The sequence below is a fragment of the Nerophis lumbriciformis genome, linkage group LG17, assembly GCF_033978685.3.
Source record: "Nerophis lumbriciformis linkage group LG17, RoL_Nlum_v2.1, whole genome shotgun sequence".
Classification (NCBI taxonomy): domain Eukaryota; kingdom Metazoa; phylum Chordata; class Actinopteri; order Syngnathiformes; family Syngnathidae; genus Nerophis; species Nerophis lumbriciformis.
The window spans coordinates 8,805,926-8,824,604 of NC_084564.2; the positions used below are offsets into that span (position 1 = coordinate 8,805,926).

General features: G+C 36.7%; 2 protein-coding genes across 3 annotated transcripts in view; one reads left to right on the forward strand and one right to left on the reverse strand.

The window, feature by feature from the left end:
• cog6 (component of oligomeric golgi complex 6) overlaps positions 1-18,679 on the forward strand; it is a 231,261-nt gene that overhangs the window by 36,340 nt on the left and 176,242 nt on the right. The gene's annotated exons all lie outside the window — the stretch shown is intronic.
• The window catches only part of LOC133614437 (LHFPL tetraspan subfamily member 6 protein), a 154,336-nt gene that overhangs the window by 18,640 nt on the left and 117,017 nt on the right, over positions 1-18,679 (reverse strand). The window lies entirely within an intron of this gene.

Consider the following 18,679-nt stretch of genomic DNA (forward strand, 5'->3'; position numbering starts at 1 on the left):
TTTTAACACTTTAATGCCTGGGACCCTTTTGGGTTCCCGGGACGTTTAACGTTCACCAACATTCACATCAAATATTCCACTTAGAATTTTTTTTTGGGGGAAAATATTTTGTATTTTTTCTATTAAATAGAGTTTTGACAAAAAGTGCATAAATATAAAAAAAAATGTGAACACTATGTCAATGGATATATCTTAAGTTGATATATTGATATTTAAGTGTTAAAAGTAAAAATAATTACTTATTTTTAACACTTTAATGACTGAGACCATTTTGGGTCCCCAGGACATTTAATGTGATTTTTTTTTTTTTTAAACTGTCATTGCTAAAAAAAACAAAAACTATAATAAAATGACATAATTGTTGTTTTGAATTATTTGCTTATTTAAGGCTGCAATTACTTCACACCAAATATTCCACTTTGGACAATTTTTGGGGGAAAATATTGCATATTTTGTGTTTATTCTATTAAAAAATTGGGTTTTGTCAAAACCTATAATGATTAAAACTTCATGGCAAGTTAAAACATAAATATTTAAGCATTGAAAGTAAAAAAAAAAGAAAAAAAAAAAAAGGAAAAAGTTATTTTTAACACTTTAATGCCTGGGACCCTTTTGGGTCCCCGGGATGTTTAACGTTCACCAACATTCACATCAAATATTCCAATTAGAAACATTTTTTTGGGGAAAATATTTTGTATTTTTTTAAACATGTACTTAAATGCATGCATCTGTTCTCCGCTTCTTCATCCTTCTTCTTCTACACCACATTATCCCCTGATGTCATGTCTGTATTATCATGTTTTGTTTTAAGTCATGTTTTGTTTAGTTTCTGTCTTTTCACTCCCTTGTCTGGTCACCATAGCAACCATTAGTTTTCACCTGTCACGTCACGCACCTGTTTCACGTCTTGAGTCACGCACCTGTTTCGTTAATCATGTCTGTAGTATTTAAGTTCAGTGTTTTTCAGTTTGTCTTTCTGACGACCTCACAACACATTTATGCTCTGTTCATGCCTCTAACTCTTTTTTCATGCCGGTTCCATGCCAAGTAAGTTTTTGTTTATCAAGCCACAGTTAATGTTTTTGTTTAATTGTTCATAGTTTATTCTCCGCCACTGTGCGCGCTTTTTGTTTGATCCTTTTTTTTGTATTTATAGTTAGTTCTAGTGTTTCAATAAAAAAATGTACCTTAATTCCCGTCTCGCCCGTGCCAACTTTCCGTTGCATCCCGGAAAAGCAAACTACCAAGATCAAGTCGTGACACCAGAGTATTTTTTCTATTAAATAGGGTTTTGACAAAAAGTGCATAAGTATACATTTTTTTTAAAAACATTATGTCAATGGATATATCTTAAGTTGATATATTGATATTTAAGTGTTAAAAGTAAAAACAATGACTTATTTTTAACACTTTAATGACAGAGACCATTTTGGGTCCCCAGGACCTTTAATGGGATTTTTTTAAACTGTCATTGCTCAAACAAACAATAATAAAACAACATCATTGTTGTTTTGAATTATTTGCTTATTTAAGGCTGCAATTACTTCACACCAAATATTCCACTTTGAACATTTTTTGCATATTTTGTGTTTATTCTATTTAAAAAATGGGTTTTGGCAAAACCTATAATGATTAAAACTTCATGGCAAGTTAAAACATAAATATTTAAGCGTTGAAAGTAAAAAAACAACTTTACACTTTAATGCCTGGGACCCTTTTGGGTCCCCGGGACATTTAACGTTCACCAAAATTGAGGGAATCCCTAAAGGTTATGTATTGGCTTGGAAAACGAAAAATATTAAAATGCCCCCCCCCATGATTTTATTTTTTAGTGTGTGGCCCTTAGGGGACATTATGGTGTAGAAGAAGAAGGATGAAGAAGCGGAGAACAGATGCATGCATTTAAGTACATGTTTAAAAAAAAAAACAAGCTCACGTCAAGTCAGCTGAAGATCAAAGCTGTCTCAGGGATTTCCATGTGTGACGAGTCGCCCGCTTCTCCTTCCCCAATTTCAACTTTGAGCGCAGCGCCTCAGGAGAAATTAGTGACAGGACGTAAATCCTGGCAGGAGACGCCAACAGGCGTGCAAACGTTACGTAACATGATGGAGTTTGCCACGGGAAGGAGCTGCAAATGTATTCTAAATGAATATTTAACAATATTCTCTTTCAAGTGCCAGGCGTGCAATCAAACTAACTCACGGCTCAGGAGAAGAAGAAAAACATTCTGTGATTTCTTGACTGATTGGATTCTACTTTGATTACAAGCATTATTGATTTGAGCAGTAATAAAGTAGTTTTACCAGGTATTTAACGCCTCCACCTACAAGCTAGCTAACGCGGCTGTAGCTATAAAGTGACATTTTTAATTATTTATTGATACAAGCTGCAATCGTTAGTGCGCAATATGTATTATTTATGACTTGTTTTACTTTTATTACTGTATGTACAAATCTGCACTGCAACTACATACTTTTCTTGTTGTTTAATGAATAAAAGTCTGTCTTATCCTAGCCTAGCCTAACGCGGCTAGTAAACTACGACCTCAGACTAGCAGCAAACTGACTTCGCTACAATTTACATTTTATAGATGATTAGACAGCTAATATACAAACCCCGTTTCCATATGAGTTGGGAAATTGTGTTAGATGTAAATATAAACGGAATACAATGATTTGCAAATCATTTTCAACCCATATTCAGTTGAATATGCTACAAAGACAACATATTTGATGTTCAAACTCATAAACCTTTTTTTGTTGTTGCAAATAATCATTAACTTTAGAATTTGATGCCAGCAACACGTGACAAAGAAGTTGGGAAAGTTGGCAATAAATACTGATAAAGTTGAGGAATGCTCATCAAACACTTATTTGGAACATCCCACAGGTGTGCAGGCTAATTGGGAACAGGTGGGTGCCATGATTGGGTATAAAAACAGCTTCCCAAAAAATGCTCAGTCTTTCACAAGAAAGGATGGGGCGAGGTACACCCCTTTGTCCACGACTGTGTGAGCAAATAGTCAAACAGTTTAAGAACAACATTTCTCAAAGTGCAATTGCAAGAAATTTAGGGATTTCAACATCTACGGTCCATAATATCATCAAAAGGTTCAGAGAATCTGGAGAAATCACTCCACGTAAGCGGCATGGCCGGAAACCAACATTGAATGACCGTGACCTTCGATCCCTCAGACGGCACTGTATCAAAAACCGAAATCAATCTCTAAAGGATATCACCACATGGGCTCAGGAACACTTCAGAAACCCACTGTCAGTAACTACAGTTGGTCGCTACATCTGTAAGTGCAAGTTAAAGCTCTACTATGCAAAGCAAAAGCCATTTATCAACAACATCCAGAAACACTGCCGGCTTCTCTGGGCCCGAAATCATCTAAGATGGACTCATGCAAAGTGGAAAAGTGTTCTGTGGTCTGACGAGTCCACATTTCAAATTGTTTTTGGAAATATTCGACATCGTGTCATCCGGACCAAAGGGAAAGCGAACCATCCAGACTGTTATCGACGCAAAGTTGAAAAGCCAGCATCTGTGATGGTATGGGGTTGCATTAGTGCCCAAGACATGGGTAACTTACACATCTGTGAAAGCACCATTAATGCTGAAAGGTACATACAGGTTTTGGAACAACATATGCTGCCATCTAAGCGCCGTCTTTTTCATGGACGCTTATTTCAGCAAGACAATGCCAAGCCACATTCAGCACGTGTTACAACAGCGTGGCTTCGTAAAAAAAGAGTGCGGGTACTTTCCTGGCCCGCCTGCAGTCCAGACCTGTCTCCCATCGAAAATGCGTGGCGCATTATGAAGCGTAAAATACGACAGCGGAGACCCCGGACTGTTGAACGACTGAAGCTCTACATAAAACAAGAATGGGAAAGAATTCCACTTTCAAAGCTTCAACAATTAGTTTCCCCAGTTCTCAATCGTTTACTGAGTGTTGTTAAAAGGAAAGGCCATGTAACACAGTGGTGAACATGCCTTTTCCCAACTACTTTGGCACGTGTTGCAACCATGAAATTCTAAGTTAATTATTATTTGCAAAAAAAAAAAAAAAGTTTATGAGTTTGAACATCAAATGTCTTGTCTTTGTAGTGCATTCAACTGAATATGGGTTGAAAAGGATTTGCAAATCATTTATATTTACATCTAACACAATTTCCCAACTCATATGGAAACGAGGTTTGTACTTTCATAATTTACATTAGCCATGTTTAGAATGTTGTTGTCTTATTTTAAAATCATTTATCATGAAGTTAGCTAACGCGGCTGTCGCTAGTAAACTATGACATCAGACTAGCAGCAAACTGACTTTACTACAACTTACTAGCTTTCATAAATGATTAGATGGCTATTCTACTTCCATAATTTACATTAGCCATGTTTAGAATGTTGTTTAAATTTAAAAATCACTCGTCATAAAGCTAGCTAACGCAGCTGTAGCTAGTAAACTACGATGTCAGACTAGCAGCAAACTGACTTCACTACAATTTACATTTTATAGATGATTAGACGGCTAATCTACTTTCATAATTCTCATCAGCCATGTTTAAAATGTTGTTTTATTTTAAGATCACTTGTCATAAAGCTAGCTAACGCAGCTGTAGCTGGTAAACTACGATGTCAGACTAGCAGGAAAGTGACTTCACTAAAATTTACTACATTTTATGCATGATTAGACAGAATTTACACAAGCCATGTTTAGAATATTGTCGGTTTATTTTAGAATAACTCGTCATAAGAGCTAGCTAACGGGGCTGTAGCTAGTAAACTACGATGTCAGACTCGCTTCACTACGATTTACTACATTTTATGAATGATTAAACATAATTTACACTAGCTACGTTTAGAATGTTGTCTTTTAAAAAAAAAATAGCTTGTCATAGGAGCTAGCTAACGCGGCTTTAGCTAGTAAACTACAATGTCAGACTAGCTTCACTACAAATGACTACATTTTATGAAGGATTAGTGAGAATTTACACTAGTTATGTTTAGAATGTCGATGTTTTATTTTAAAATAACTTGTCATAAAAGCTAGCTAACGGGGCTGTAGCTAGTAAACTACGGTATCAGACTCGCTTCACTACGATTTACTACATTTTATAGACTTAGACTTCCTTTTTATTAGACTTAGTCTTCTTTTTTATTGTCATTCAAATTTGAACTTTACAGCACAGATAAGAACGCAATTTCGTTACATAAGCTCATGGTAGTGCAGGATAAAAAAGCAATAAGGTGCATATATAAATAAATAAATAGGTTACTGTACAGATAAATATATTGCACTTTTCCACATGCGTCCACGTTTATGGATGTATGTTTTATTGTCTTTTTTATTCCAGCGAGTTAATCCATTTTGGGGGGAGTTGAGGGGATAATTTAATTAAATGATTGATTAAACATAATTTACACTAGCTACGTTTAGAATGTTGTCTTTTTTTTTTTTAAATTGCTTATCATAGGAGCTAGCTAACGCGGCTTTAGCCAATAAACTACAATGTCAGACTAGCTTCTCTACAATTTACTACATTTTATGAATGTTTAGAGAGAATTTACACAAGCCATGTTAAGAATGTCGATGTTTTATTTTACAATAACTTGTCATAAGAGCTAGCTAACGGGGCCGTAGCTAGTAAACTACGATATCAGACTCGCTTCACTACGATTTACTACATTTTATGAATGATTAAACATAATTTACACTAGTTACGTTTAGAATGTCGTCTTTTTAAAATAAATAGCTTGTCATAGGAGCTAGCTAACGCGGCTTTAGCTAGTAAACTACAATGTCAGACTAGCTTCTCTACAATTTACTACATTTTATGAATGTTTAGAGAGAATTTACACAAGCTATGTTAAGAATGTCGATGTTTTATTTTACAATAACTTGTTATAAGAGCTAGCTAACAGGGCTGTAGCTAGTAAACTACGACATCAGACTCGCTTCACTAAGATTTACTAAATTTTATGAATGATTAAACATAATTTACACTAGTTACGTTTAGAATGTTGTCTTTAAAAAAAAAAAAAGCTTATCATAGGAGCTAGCTAACGCGGCTTTAGCTAACAAACTACAATGTCAGACTAGCTTCACTACAATTTACTACAATTATTGAATGATTAGACATAATTTACATTAGCCATGTTCAATCTGTTTTATTTTAAAATAACTTGTTATAAGAGCTAGCTTACGCGGTTGTAGCTAGTAAACTATGATATCAGACTAGCTTCACTACAATTTACTACATTTTATGAATGATTAAACATAATTTACACTAGTTATGCTTAGAATCTTGTCTTTTTTTTAAAATAAATAACTTGTCATAGGAGCTAGCTAACGCGGCGGTAGCTAGTAAACTACAATGTCAGACTAGATTCACTACAATTTACTACATTTTATGAATGATTAAACATAAATTACACTAGTTATGCTTAGAATCTTGTCTTTTTTTTAAATAAATAACTTGTCATAGGAGCTAGCTAACGCGGCTGTAGCTAGTAAACTACAATGTCAGACTAGATTCACTACAATTTACTACATTTTATGAATGATTAGACATAATTTTCATTAGTCATGTTCAATATTTTATTTTAAAATAACTTGTTATAAAAGCTAGCTAACGTGGCTGCAGCTAGTAAACTACGATGTCAGACGAGCTTCACTACAAATGACTACATTTTATGGATGATTAAACATAATTTACACTAGTTATGCTTCGAATGTTGTCGTTTTATTTTACAATCACTCGTCATAGGAGCTAGCTAACGTGGTTGCAGCTAGTAAACTACGATGTCAGACGAGCTTCACTACAATTTACTACATTTTATGAATGATTAGACAGCTAATCTACTTTTATAAATTACACAAGCCATGTTTAGATTGTCGATGTTTTATTTTACAATAACTTGTCTTTGGAGCAAGCTAACGCGGCTGTAGCTAGTAAACTACAATGTCAGACTAGCCTCACTACAATTTACCACATTTTATGAATGATTAGACAGCTAATCTACTTACATAATTTACATTAGCCATGTTTAGAATATTGTCATTTTATTTTAAAATAACTCGTCATAAGAGCTAGCTAACGTGGCTGTAGCTAGTAAACTACAATGTCAGACTAGATTCACTACAATTTACTACATTTTATAAATGATTAGACAGAATTTACATTATACATGTTTGATATATGTTGGTTTTATTTAAAATCACACGTCAAACAAGCGAGCTAACGCAACTAATGCACATGTTTACTTTTTTATAGCTTCCATCTGTCTAAGAATAATAACCGCCACAAAGCGGCTAGTGGTGATGAGGTAGCGGTGTTTTGAGGGATGCGTGTCAGCAGAGGTGTGGACTCGAGTCACATGACTTGGACTCGAGTCAGACTCGAGTCATGAATTTGATGACTTTAGACTCGACTTGACAAAATGTAAAAATACTTGCAACTCGACTTAGACTTTAACATCAATGACTTGTGACTTCACTTGGACTTGAGCCTTTTGAATTGACATGACTTGACATGACTTGCTACTTTCCCCCAAACCCAAAGATGAAAAAGTTATTATTATTATTAAGTTGCGTGTGTCAGCTGGTGTGCTCTCAGTACAACAGCCAATCAAATTAGATCTACTTTGTTTTCATCACACAGCATTCATCCAATCAAATTGCAGGACAACCAACAAAGAAGACATGTCCAAACCACACACCAGTGAACAAAAAATGATACCTAAAATAATTTCGTTTGGGTATAAAAATTACGAGGTGGTCAACACAAAACGGTTTGCAGTATGCAACACATGCGGTTCGAAAATTACTGATGGAGAGGCAACAACTTCCAACTTCGTCCGGCATTTGAAGTTGCACAAAGAACGGTAAGTTTTGAATGTAAGATAACGTTTATTGGCTAAGTAACGTGACTTTTATTTGCTGTGTAGTTAAATCAGTGAGGCTGTAAACTCACTGCTAACGTTATAACGTTATTGCAAACACGGGAATCTGTTGCAGTTCACTACCTTATTCATACTTTTTGTTCAGTGATTTTTTTTAAGCAGGGTTACGTTAGTCAATATATCACACGTAACGTTAGACGGCGGTCAGCAGCACCGCGTATTTTAGCCACCTAAAAAAAGACAAAAATAGTAAAATAAAGGTCAGTTAAAATGTATACTATATTATGAATATGTGTACCGTTTTAGCTAGCTTTCTGACATACTGTTGGTTGTTTACCTCAGTGGTCCCCAACCACCGGGCCGCGGCCCGGTACTGGTCCGTGGATCGATTGGTATCGGGCCGCACAAGAAATAATTTCTTTTTTTTTTTTTTCTTTTTTTAATTAAATCAACATAAAAAAACACAAGATACACTTACAAGTAGTGCACCAACCCAAAACAACTCTCTCCCCCCTTTTGTTCTGGGCATTGAACATGAAGACTCTTCCTTCACTGTTCCGAGTGGCCATGAGAGTCTTGGCAGTGCCTGCCTCCAGTGCTCCAGTGGAGCGAGTTTTCAGCCATGGTGGCATCATACTACGCCCCCATCGTGCACAAATGACTGACAGACTCTTGGCTAATTTGGTCTTTTGCAAATGCAATGCAGCATAGGGCCCTGACATATAAAAAGTACAACTTTTTTGTTATGTTCACGTATATGTCATGTTTTTTCAATGTTAACACTTTTGTACAAAAAAGTACATTTGCACTTTATTTTTCAATGTGTTTGTTCTGTAAAGGAATGAGTTAATGTTTAAAATGACTGGTTAATAGTGCTATTATAAAGTGCAATGTCAGCACAATTTTCTTTCCTGCAATTTAAAATGCACTTGTTTTAATAAATAAATACAGCGTTTGAAAAGCATACACAATCTGTGTTAATATATTAGTCTGTGGTTAAAAGGACTTGAAAGGACTCGAAACTCAAAATGCAGGACTTAGGACTTGACTTGAGACTTTCCAGTCTTGACTTTGGACTTGACTCGGGGCTTGCCTGTCTTGACTCGGGACTTGACTCGGACTTGAGGGCAAAGACTTGAGACTTACTTGTGACTTGCAAAACAATGACTTGGTCCCACCTCTGCGTGTCAGTGGTAAGACGAAGATGTTGCGGGTAAGGAGGAGAACTATCCTTCAGTTTTCATCTGCTGCCATGACCCCCAGAGAAACAACACAGTAAATAAATAGCTCATCGGTGACCATGTGTTCCTAATCATTTGTCCATCCGCACTTCAAAGTCAGTTCTTTTCTCTCTGCCGCCCGTGTGGAGCGTGCCCTGCTTCCCTTTGAATGCAGAGTAGTCCTTTAGCTTTGGTGTCTTGCCCCCGACTTTGTGAGGAGGTCAAGTGGCGCTCGGTAAACGAGAGTCCTGGAAAGTTTGTTTGTTTACTTTTGCTTGCAAACCTCCGGCCCATTCTGCAGCCTGGACTGCGGTTGCCATGGCGGCCGTCCCCAAGTCTGGGGGATGAGGAGAGAGCAGAACCCAAGAAGTCGGACGACCTTTTCTCATATTGACTTTCAATTGATCTCCATTATCAAAGCGGCTATTTTCAGCCTTGATGGCGTCTCTAAGCTGGGAGGTTCTTCAAAAAGATGGACTCCAAACCAGTCCAATCAAAGTCGTCCTTCTTTATTGCCTGGGATTTCATCAGCATCATCCCTCGGCCCTGTCTGGGCTTGTCTAAACTGCAGGGGATTTGGATTGGAGTGTTTAGTAGTCTGAAAACAGCCCTTGGACCAGGTGTGTAGAACTGGTTTTATTGAGGGCCACATGGCAGTTATAGCTGCCCTCAGAGGGCCGCTTGTAATAGTGAGTAAAAAGTCAATATCATAACTGCATATAATCGTTATATTTTGCCTGAAAAAAAACATCTGTACACTGGCAGCTCAGTCGCCAGAATTTTATCGTATAACTTATGTTTTTTACAGCATATTACTGTAAATGGAAAATTGGTACCATTGTTTTTTTTTTTACTGTAAAATTCTGGCAACTGAGCGGACATTTTTTTACCGTAAACGCTAATGTAGTTGTTTTTACGGATTATTACTGTAAATAGAAAAATGGTACCACCTTTTTTTTGCGGTAAAATTCTGTTCAGTTTTTTTTATCGTAAAATCTCTGTTTTATAGCATATAACTGTAAATGAAAAATAGTACCACTGTTTTTTACGGTAAAATTATGGCAACTGAGCAGCCAGTTTTTTATTAGTAAAATCTATGGTTGTTGTTGTTTTTGTGGTTTATTACTGTAAATAGAAAAATGGTACCACCTTTTTTTTGCGGTAAAATTCTGGCTACTAAACGGGCAGTTTTTTTTTTATCGTTAATTCTGTGGTTGTTATTTTTGGGGTCTGTTACTCAAAATACAAACCCAGTACCACTTTTTATTCGGTAAAATTCTGGCGACGAAGCAGCAATTTTTAATGAAATCAATAGTTGTTTTTAGAGCATATAACTGTAAATGGAAAAATTGGTACCACTATTTTTCACGGTAAAATTCTGGCGACTAACAGGGCACTTTTTTTATCGTAAAAATCTATGGTTGTTGTTTTTGCGGTTTGTTACTGTAAATACAAAAATTTTGCGGTAAAATTCTGGCAACTGAGCAGCCAGTTTATCGTAAAATCTATGGTTGGTTTTACAGCATAAAACTGTAAATGAAAAATGGTGCCACAGTTTTTTACAGTAAAGTTCTGGCGACTAAGCGGGACGTTTTTTTATCGTTAATTCTATGGTTGTTGTTATTTTTGTGGTCTGTTACTCTAGATACAAACCCAGTACCACTTTTATTTTCTGTAAAATTTTGGCAACTGACCAGCCAGTTTTTTTTTAAATGATCATAAAATCTATGGTTGTTGTTTTTACAGCATATAACTGTAAATTAAAAATAGTACCACTGTTTTTTACGGTAAAATTATGGCAACTGAGCAGTCAGTTTTTTATTAGTACAATCTATGGTTGTTGTTGTTTTTGCGGTTTATTACTGTAAATAGAAAAATGGTACCACCTTTTTTTTTTGCGGTAAAATTCTGGCTACTAAACGCGCAGTTTTTTTTTTTAATCGTTAATTCTGTGGTTGTTATTTTTGGGGTCTATTACTCAAGATACAGTACCACTTTTTATTCGGTAAAATTCTGGCGACCAAGCAGCAATTTTTTATGAAATCAATAGTTGTTTTTAGAGCATATAACTGTAAATGGAAAAATTGGTACCACTATTTTTCACGGTAAAATTCTGGCGACTAAGAGGGCACTTTTTTTATCGTAAAAATCTATGGTTGTTGTTTTTGTGGTTTGTTACTGTAAATACAAAAATGGTACCATTTCTTTTTACGGTAAAATTCTGGCAACTGAGCAGCCAGTTTATCGTAAAATCTATGGTTGGTTTTACAGCATAAAACTGTAAATGAAAAATGGTGCCACAGTTTTTTACAGTAAAGTTCTAGTGACTAAGCACGCAGTTTTTTTTATCGTAAAATCTATAATTGTTTTTTTTGCGGTTTATAGTTGTTGGTATTTTTACAGTCTATAACTTTAAATAGAAACCTGGTACCACTTTTTTTTGGGTACTTTTTTTGGTTGTTGTTATTTTTGTGGTCTGTTACTCTTGTTACAAACCCAGTACCACTTTTTTTAAATGTAAAATTCTGGAAGCCAGTTTTTTTTATCGTAATATCAATGGTTGTTTTAAATGGAAAATGGTAGCATTGTTTTTTAGGGTAAAATTCTGGCAACTGAGCGCGCATTCTTTCTAAAATCGTAAAATCTATGGTCGTTTTTGCGGTTTATTACTGTAAATAGAAAAACGGTACCACTTTTTTTAGGTAAAATTCTGGTGACTGAGCGACCAGTTTTTCATCGTTAATTCTATAGTTGTTGTTATTTTTGCAGTCTATTACACTAGATAGAAACCTGATGCCACTTTTTTTTCGGTAACATTTTGGCAACTGAGCAGCCAGTTTTTTATCGTAAAATGAATGGCTGTTGTTTTATAACACATAACTAAATGTAAATTAAAAAATGGTACCACTGTTTTTTACGGTAAAATTCTGGCGACTAAGCGGGCAGTTTTTTTGTCGTAAAATCTATGGTTGTTGTTGTTTTTGCGGTTTATTACCGTAAATACAGAAAATGGTACTACCTTTTTTTTAACGGTATAATTCTGGCAACAGAGCAACCAGTTTTTTTTATTGTTAATTCTGTGGTTGCTATTTTGTTTTATTGTATAATCTATGATTGTTGTTTTTACAGCATATAACTATAAAGGAAAAATGGTACCACTGTGTTTTACAGTTTTTTTTAATCGTAAAATCTATGATTGTTTTTGCGGTTTATTACTGTAAATAGAAAAACGGTACCACTTTTTTTTAGGTAAAATTATGGCAACTGAGCAACCAGTTTTTTTTTTTTTAATGTTAATTCTATAGTTGTTGTTTTTTTTGTTTAATTCTCTAAATAAAAACCTGGTACCACTTTTTTTTCTCTATTAAATTCTGACCTCAAAGTGGGCAGTTTTTTATCCTAAAATATATGGTTGTTGTTTTTAAAGCGTATTATTGAAAATGGGAACATTGTACCATGGTTTTATTATTAAACTGACATAGCAATTAAATAAAAAAATAAAAAAATTAAATATTAAAACATTTTCTTAAACTAAAAATAAATACTCAAATATCTGCTGGACTTATGTATAGATCTGTAATAACAATGTTGATCATGTTAAAAATGTAATGTTAGCTACATTTGTATGAATTTAGGTTGGAAAGTAGTTATAATCTGTAATATTAACAAACTATTAGTTTCATGTTTTGTAATAATGTATCAAATATTACATTACAATTTTAAAATGAAAATAAATATTTCACTTATAATTTCGTAGCAAGTTATCCATTACATTTTTACAATGAAAAAATGACAATAGATTTGATGGGATAAAAAAACAACAACTTGCTGCTCCGTTGCCACAATTTTACCGTAAAACAAAACATGAATTTGAAGTTAATTTATATTTATATAGCGCTATTCTCTAGTGACTCAAAGCGCTTTACATAGTGAAACCCAATATCTAAGTTACATTTAAACCAGTGTGGGTGGCACTGGGATCAGGTGGGTAAAGTGTCTTGCCCAAGGACACAACGGCAGTGACTAGGATGGCGTAAGCGGGAATCGAACCTGAAACCCTCAAGTTGCTGGCACGGCCTCTCTACCAACCTAGCTATGCCGCCCCAACATGGTGTCGTTTTTCTATTTACAGTAATTCACCGCAAAAACAACAACAAACAGAGTTCACGGTGATAAACTGGCTGCTCAGTCAGCAGAATTGTACTGTAAAAAACATTGGTGCCATTTTTCTATTTACAACATGTAAAAAACAAACAAAAAACACCATAAAATTCTACGATGAAATTCTGGCGACTGATCTGCCAGTTAACAGATTTTTTAAATGCAGTACGTAAAAAGATAGTTAGCTAGCTCTTGTGATGAGTTGTTTTAAAATAAAACATTCTTGTCATGATCCTTAATGGCTATTTTGGTTTTGTTGTCAACTTCCTGTCGTGGTGCTCTTATTTTGTCAGTACATCCTGTTTGGTGTGGGTGTTTTGAAGCACCTTTACTTTCTGTCCCATGCCCTGCCCTGTCTCATTAATTACTGCTATTTAGTTCCACCTGTCGACTTGTCCAGGGTGTACGCCGCCTTCCGCCCGAATGCAGCTGAGATAGGCTCCAGCACCCAAAAGGGTCAAGCGGTAGAAAATGGATGTATGGATAGTTCCACCTGTGTCCCTCTTTCAAAGCTGGATGATTGTACTTTGTAGACTGCTGTTGTTTGTCTCCTGCTTCATGTGACTATTCAATGAGTTTTACTTGCCGTCTCTGCATCCTGGGGTCACGCTGCAAGCAACGTTTACTGACAGTTCCAAACATGGCTAATGTCAAATATGTCTAATCGTTCATAAAAATGTCACACCTCGCAGCGTTGCAACCTCCACGGCCCACGTGAGCGACGTGTCTGCATGTTGAGACGTGCTCCCCGCCTGCGCCTTTCAAACGGCTCTGTTTGATTCCCGGCAAGTGCGCCTGCACATTTTTTAAAGAGGCTTACCACGCCAGCATGGAGCCTTTCTGCTGTTTTCACACAAGCCTGACGCGGATCCAGCGATGCGGGGAAGGGAGGGACTTTATAGCACAGCTGCGGTGTGAGGTGCACAGCCACAGTCTTACTGCATCAGCCCAAATAGTGTCTCAATGTGATATATTTTCTATCTGTTGTTGTCAAGAAGGATATCGGTCTGATATCATGAAGAAACAAGTATGGATTGTATTATCCCGCCATCAGTGTGTGAATGGGTGAATGTGGAAATAGTGTCAAAGCGCTTTGAGTTCCTTAAAAAAGGTAGAAAAGCGCTATACAAGTACAACCCATTTACTATTTAGCTTGCATGTGAAATGTGTGATATCATGTGCGAAACAACTGCTGCAGCATGTTTACTTGTGTGTGATATCATGTGCGAAACAAGCGGTCCTGCAGTGTGTTTACTTGTGTGTGATATCATGTGTGATACAAGCGGCGCTGCAGCATGTTTACTTGTGTGTGATACTATGTGTGATACAAGCGGTACTGCGGCGTGTTTACTTGTGTGTGATATCATGTGCGATACAAGCGGTCCTGCATCATGTTTACTTCGGTGTGATATCATGTGCGATACATGTGGTCTTGCAGCGTGTTTACTTGTGTGTGTGATATCATGTGTGATATAAGCATTCCTGCAGCGTGTTTACTTGCGTGTGATATCATGTGCAATACAAGCGGTCCTGCAGCATGTTTACTTCGGTGTGATATCATGTGCGATACAAATGGTCCTGCAGCGTGTTTACTTGCGTGTGATATCATGTGCAATACAAACGGTCCCGCAGCGTGTTTACTTGTGTGTGATATCATGTGCGATACAAACAGTCCTGCAGCCTGTTTACTTGCATGTGACATCATGAGCGATACAAGCAGCCCGGCTGCGTGTTTACTTGTGTGTGATATCATGTGCGATACAAGCAGTCCTGCAGCCTGTTTACTTGCATGTGATATTATGTGCGATACAAGCAGTCCGGCTGCGTGTTTACTTGTGTGTGATATCATGTGTGATGCAAGCAGTCCCGCAGCGTGTTTACTTGTGTGTGATATCATGTGCGATACAAGCAGTCCTGCAGCGTGTTTACTTGTGCAAAGCTGGACAGACAGTTAACATCTAAATGTCCTCCAATAAACACACAATGTCTTCTATTTTGCTAAAGTCATTTACAGTCGTTTACTGCACGTAAACACATCAGCTTGTCTTTCATTGGTCCGTTTTTCAGCGTTGCCGCTTCCACACGTTGTCATCGCATGGCTGGTTTGTAGCACACCATGGATGCCCATTGGTCAAGGCAACAAGAGGAACAGCAAAGTCTGCTTCGTTCCCGCAGCTTCTTTCCACAGTGGGAAGGAGAAGGCCCAGCACGAGCATGTGTGAGGTAGCTTTTTTTTTACCAGCAGGCCCTCCTTCTGATTATTTACATCCACATCCCATACGTGAAGATGAAGCATGAAGGAAGACAAAAGAGGAAAGAATAGCGGAGGATGGAAGGGAAATTCCTCTGTGGGCTGTTGTGTTGACCCTTTTTGCTTCCCAATCTTCTCACTGGGGTGTGAAAACTCTGCTGGAATGTCAAGTATGAAGAAGTGACTCACTCATTGGTGACATAGAAAGGCACTCTGACCAGGATGTCCCAAACGTCACCATCTTCTGTCACGTGGTTGACACAACCACTCTACTTCTATCAACAATGTACTGACATTGTTCTGCCTTCACTTTTGTAGGCCTCTCCTTCTCGTCACGCAGCAATAGGAACTGTTGTTGTTGTTGTTGTTGTTCGTGTTGCACCACTTTGAGTGACGGACCGAATGTCAGCTGTGCCTAATGCGCAGTTTGCAGAGCCAGGACCAGACAGAACCAACTGAAACCGGTCGAACACAGCCTCCGCGGCTTCTGCAAATTTTCATGGATAAATGTTTGGGTGCCTGCCATGGAAGTGAGCTGTGGCTCGTGTGATGCGGACCTCCTCAGATCTAAGAAAGGGGTGTCCAAAGTTTTTTCCACTGAGGGCCGCGTACTAAAAAAATGAAAGCATGCGGGGGCCATTTTAATGTTTTCCATTTTCAAAACCAATGCAATTTTTAGTGTTTTTTTATTTATTTATTTATTTATTTTATTTTTTTTACACTTAGGGCTCCTCTAGTTTGGTTTTGGGGACCTGAAGAGGTCATAAAAATGTTAAAAAAATAAGTGATGTATTATTATTGTTATTTTTTTTACTATGATGCTTTTTTTTAATGTAAATCTCACAAAAACTTTAGTGTTAAATTAAATCATATATTTATATATATACATATATATATATATATATATATATATATATATATATATATATATATACATATATATATATATATATATATATATATATATATATATATATATATATACATATATATATATATATATATATATATATATATATATATATATATAAACGTAATTTTGTTATATACATGTTACAGGTTATATATCTTTTATTATTGAATGTATCAAATGTGATGAATATTTAATGAACCACAATGGAAACAAGCCTTTTTGCTTTTTGTGCATGGTATTTTTTTTTTTTTTTTATTTTTTTAAATTTGTTTTGTGATAAAGAAATACAATCATGTGTGCTTACGGACTGTATTCCTGCAGACTGTATTGATATATATTGATATATAATGTAGGAACCAGAAATATTAATAACAGAAATAAACAACCATTTTGTGCGAATGAGTGGGAATGGGGGAAGGAATTTTTTTGGGTTGGTGCACTAATTGTAAGTGTATCTTGTGTTTTTTATGTTGATTTAATTAATTAAAAAAAATAAATAAATTAAAAAAAAAAAAATATATATATATATATATATATATATATGTTTTTTTTTTAATTTCTTGTGCGGCCCGGTACCAATCGATCTACGGACCGGTACCGAGGGGTGGCCCGGTGGTTGGGGACCACTGCTTTACACCACTGCATCCCACGCTTTGCATTGGACTTGGTGATGTATGGCTTAGGTCGGCTGCTCGGCCATGGAAACCCATTCCATGACGCTCTCTGCGTACTGTACGTGGGCTAATTGGAAGGTCACATGAAGTTTGGAGCTCTGTAGCAACTAACTGTGCAGAAAGTCTTTGCAATATGCTGACCTTTCTCTATGTCAGTTTACGTGGCCTACCACTTAGTGGCTGAGTTGCTGTTGTTCCCGAACTCTTCACTTTTCTTATAATAAAGTTGACTTTGGAATATTTAGGAGCGAGGAAATTTCACGACTGGATTTGGTGCACAGGTGGCATCCTATGACAGTTCCACGCTGGAAATCACTGAGAGCGACCCATTCTTTCACAAATGTTTGTAGAAACAGTCTCCATGCCTAAGTGCTTGATTTGATACAAGTGATTAGGACACCTGATTCTCATCATTTGGATGGGGGGCCAAATACTTTTGGCAAGATAGTGTTTTATAATGTGAAATATAGCCAGCCAGACAACAGGAGCACACATCCAATAATACTCTTCAAGTTAATCACCTTTGAAAGGAGGCGCTCTCTCGTGGAAGACAAATCAAAGACTCTTGATAACGTTTCATGTTCACAGCAGCCAAATAAGCGCGGCTGCCTTCAGTGTCGTCCAATGGCGACAACGCCGCGGTGCATCATGGGAGCAGATCAACCACTTCTTCTTCTTCAGAAGACAAGGCTTGGGGGACGTTCCCGCTAAGGAGCGTACAAAGTACCCCGGCTGCTTTTGTAGCGGCTTGTCTTTTCTCTTTTCTTGTTTGAAGTCACGCTCAGGCTTCACAAGCACGGGACCAACGCTTTTACACTGGGGCTGCAGAGGCCGCGTTTGAGAAGCCTGACGCCACTCTCGCTCGCCAAACATTCCCTCAACGCACGCGCCGCGTATTGTACTTCAAGACGGAATCAAACGCGACGCTAGCTAGCGGTTAGCATGGCATCAACTTAACATCTTCAGTATGAACTCTTCTCTTTTTACAAAGTATCCGGTAACAAACGTGTCCGCATTTATCATTGCACCCCCATTAGAATAGAATAGAATAGACTGGAGTTTTATTCAAGGTTTCTCATAGTCATTCACATCGACGTCCCACTGGAGTGAGTTTTTCCTTGCCCTTTTGTGGGCTTTGTACCGAGGATGTCGTTGTGGCTTGTGCAGCCCTTTGAGACACTTGTGATTTAGGGCTATATAAATAAACATTGATTGATTGATTGATTTGTCATTATTACAGTGAACAGGTTCAAAGAACAACAAAATTGGAGCAGATCGCCTAAGGTGCATACACAATAATTTAGTAATATAAATAGTAAAAAAAAAAAAGATAAAAAAGAAGATATGTATCTATATATATATGTACAAACCCCGTTTCCATATGAGTTGGGAAATTGTGTTGGATGTAAATATAAACGGAATACAATGATTTGCGAATCCTTTTCAACCCATATTCAGTTGAATGCACTACAAAGACAACATATTTGATGTTCAAACTCATAAACTTTATTATTTTTTTTGTGCAAATAATTAACTTAGAATTTCATGGCTG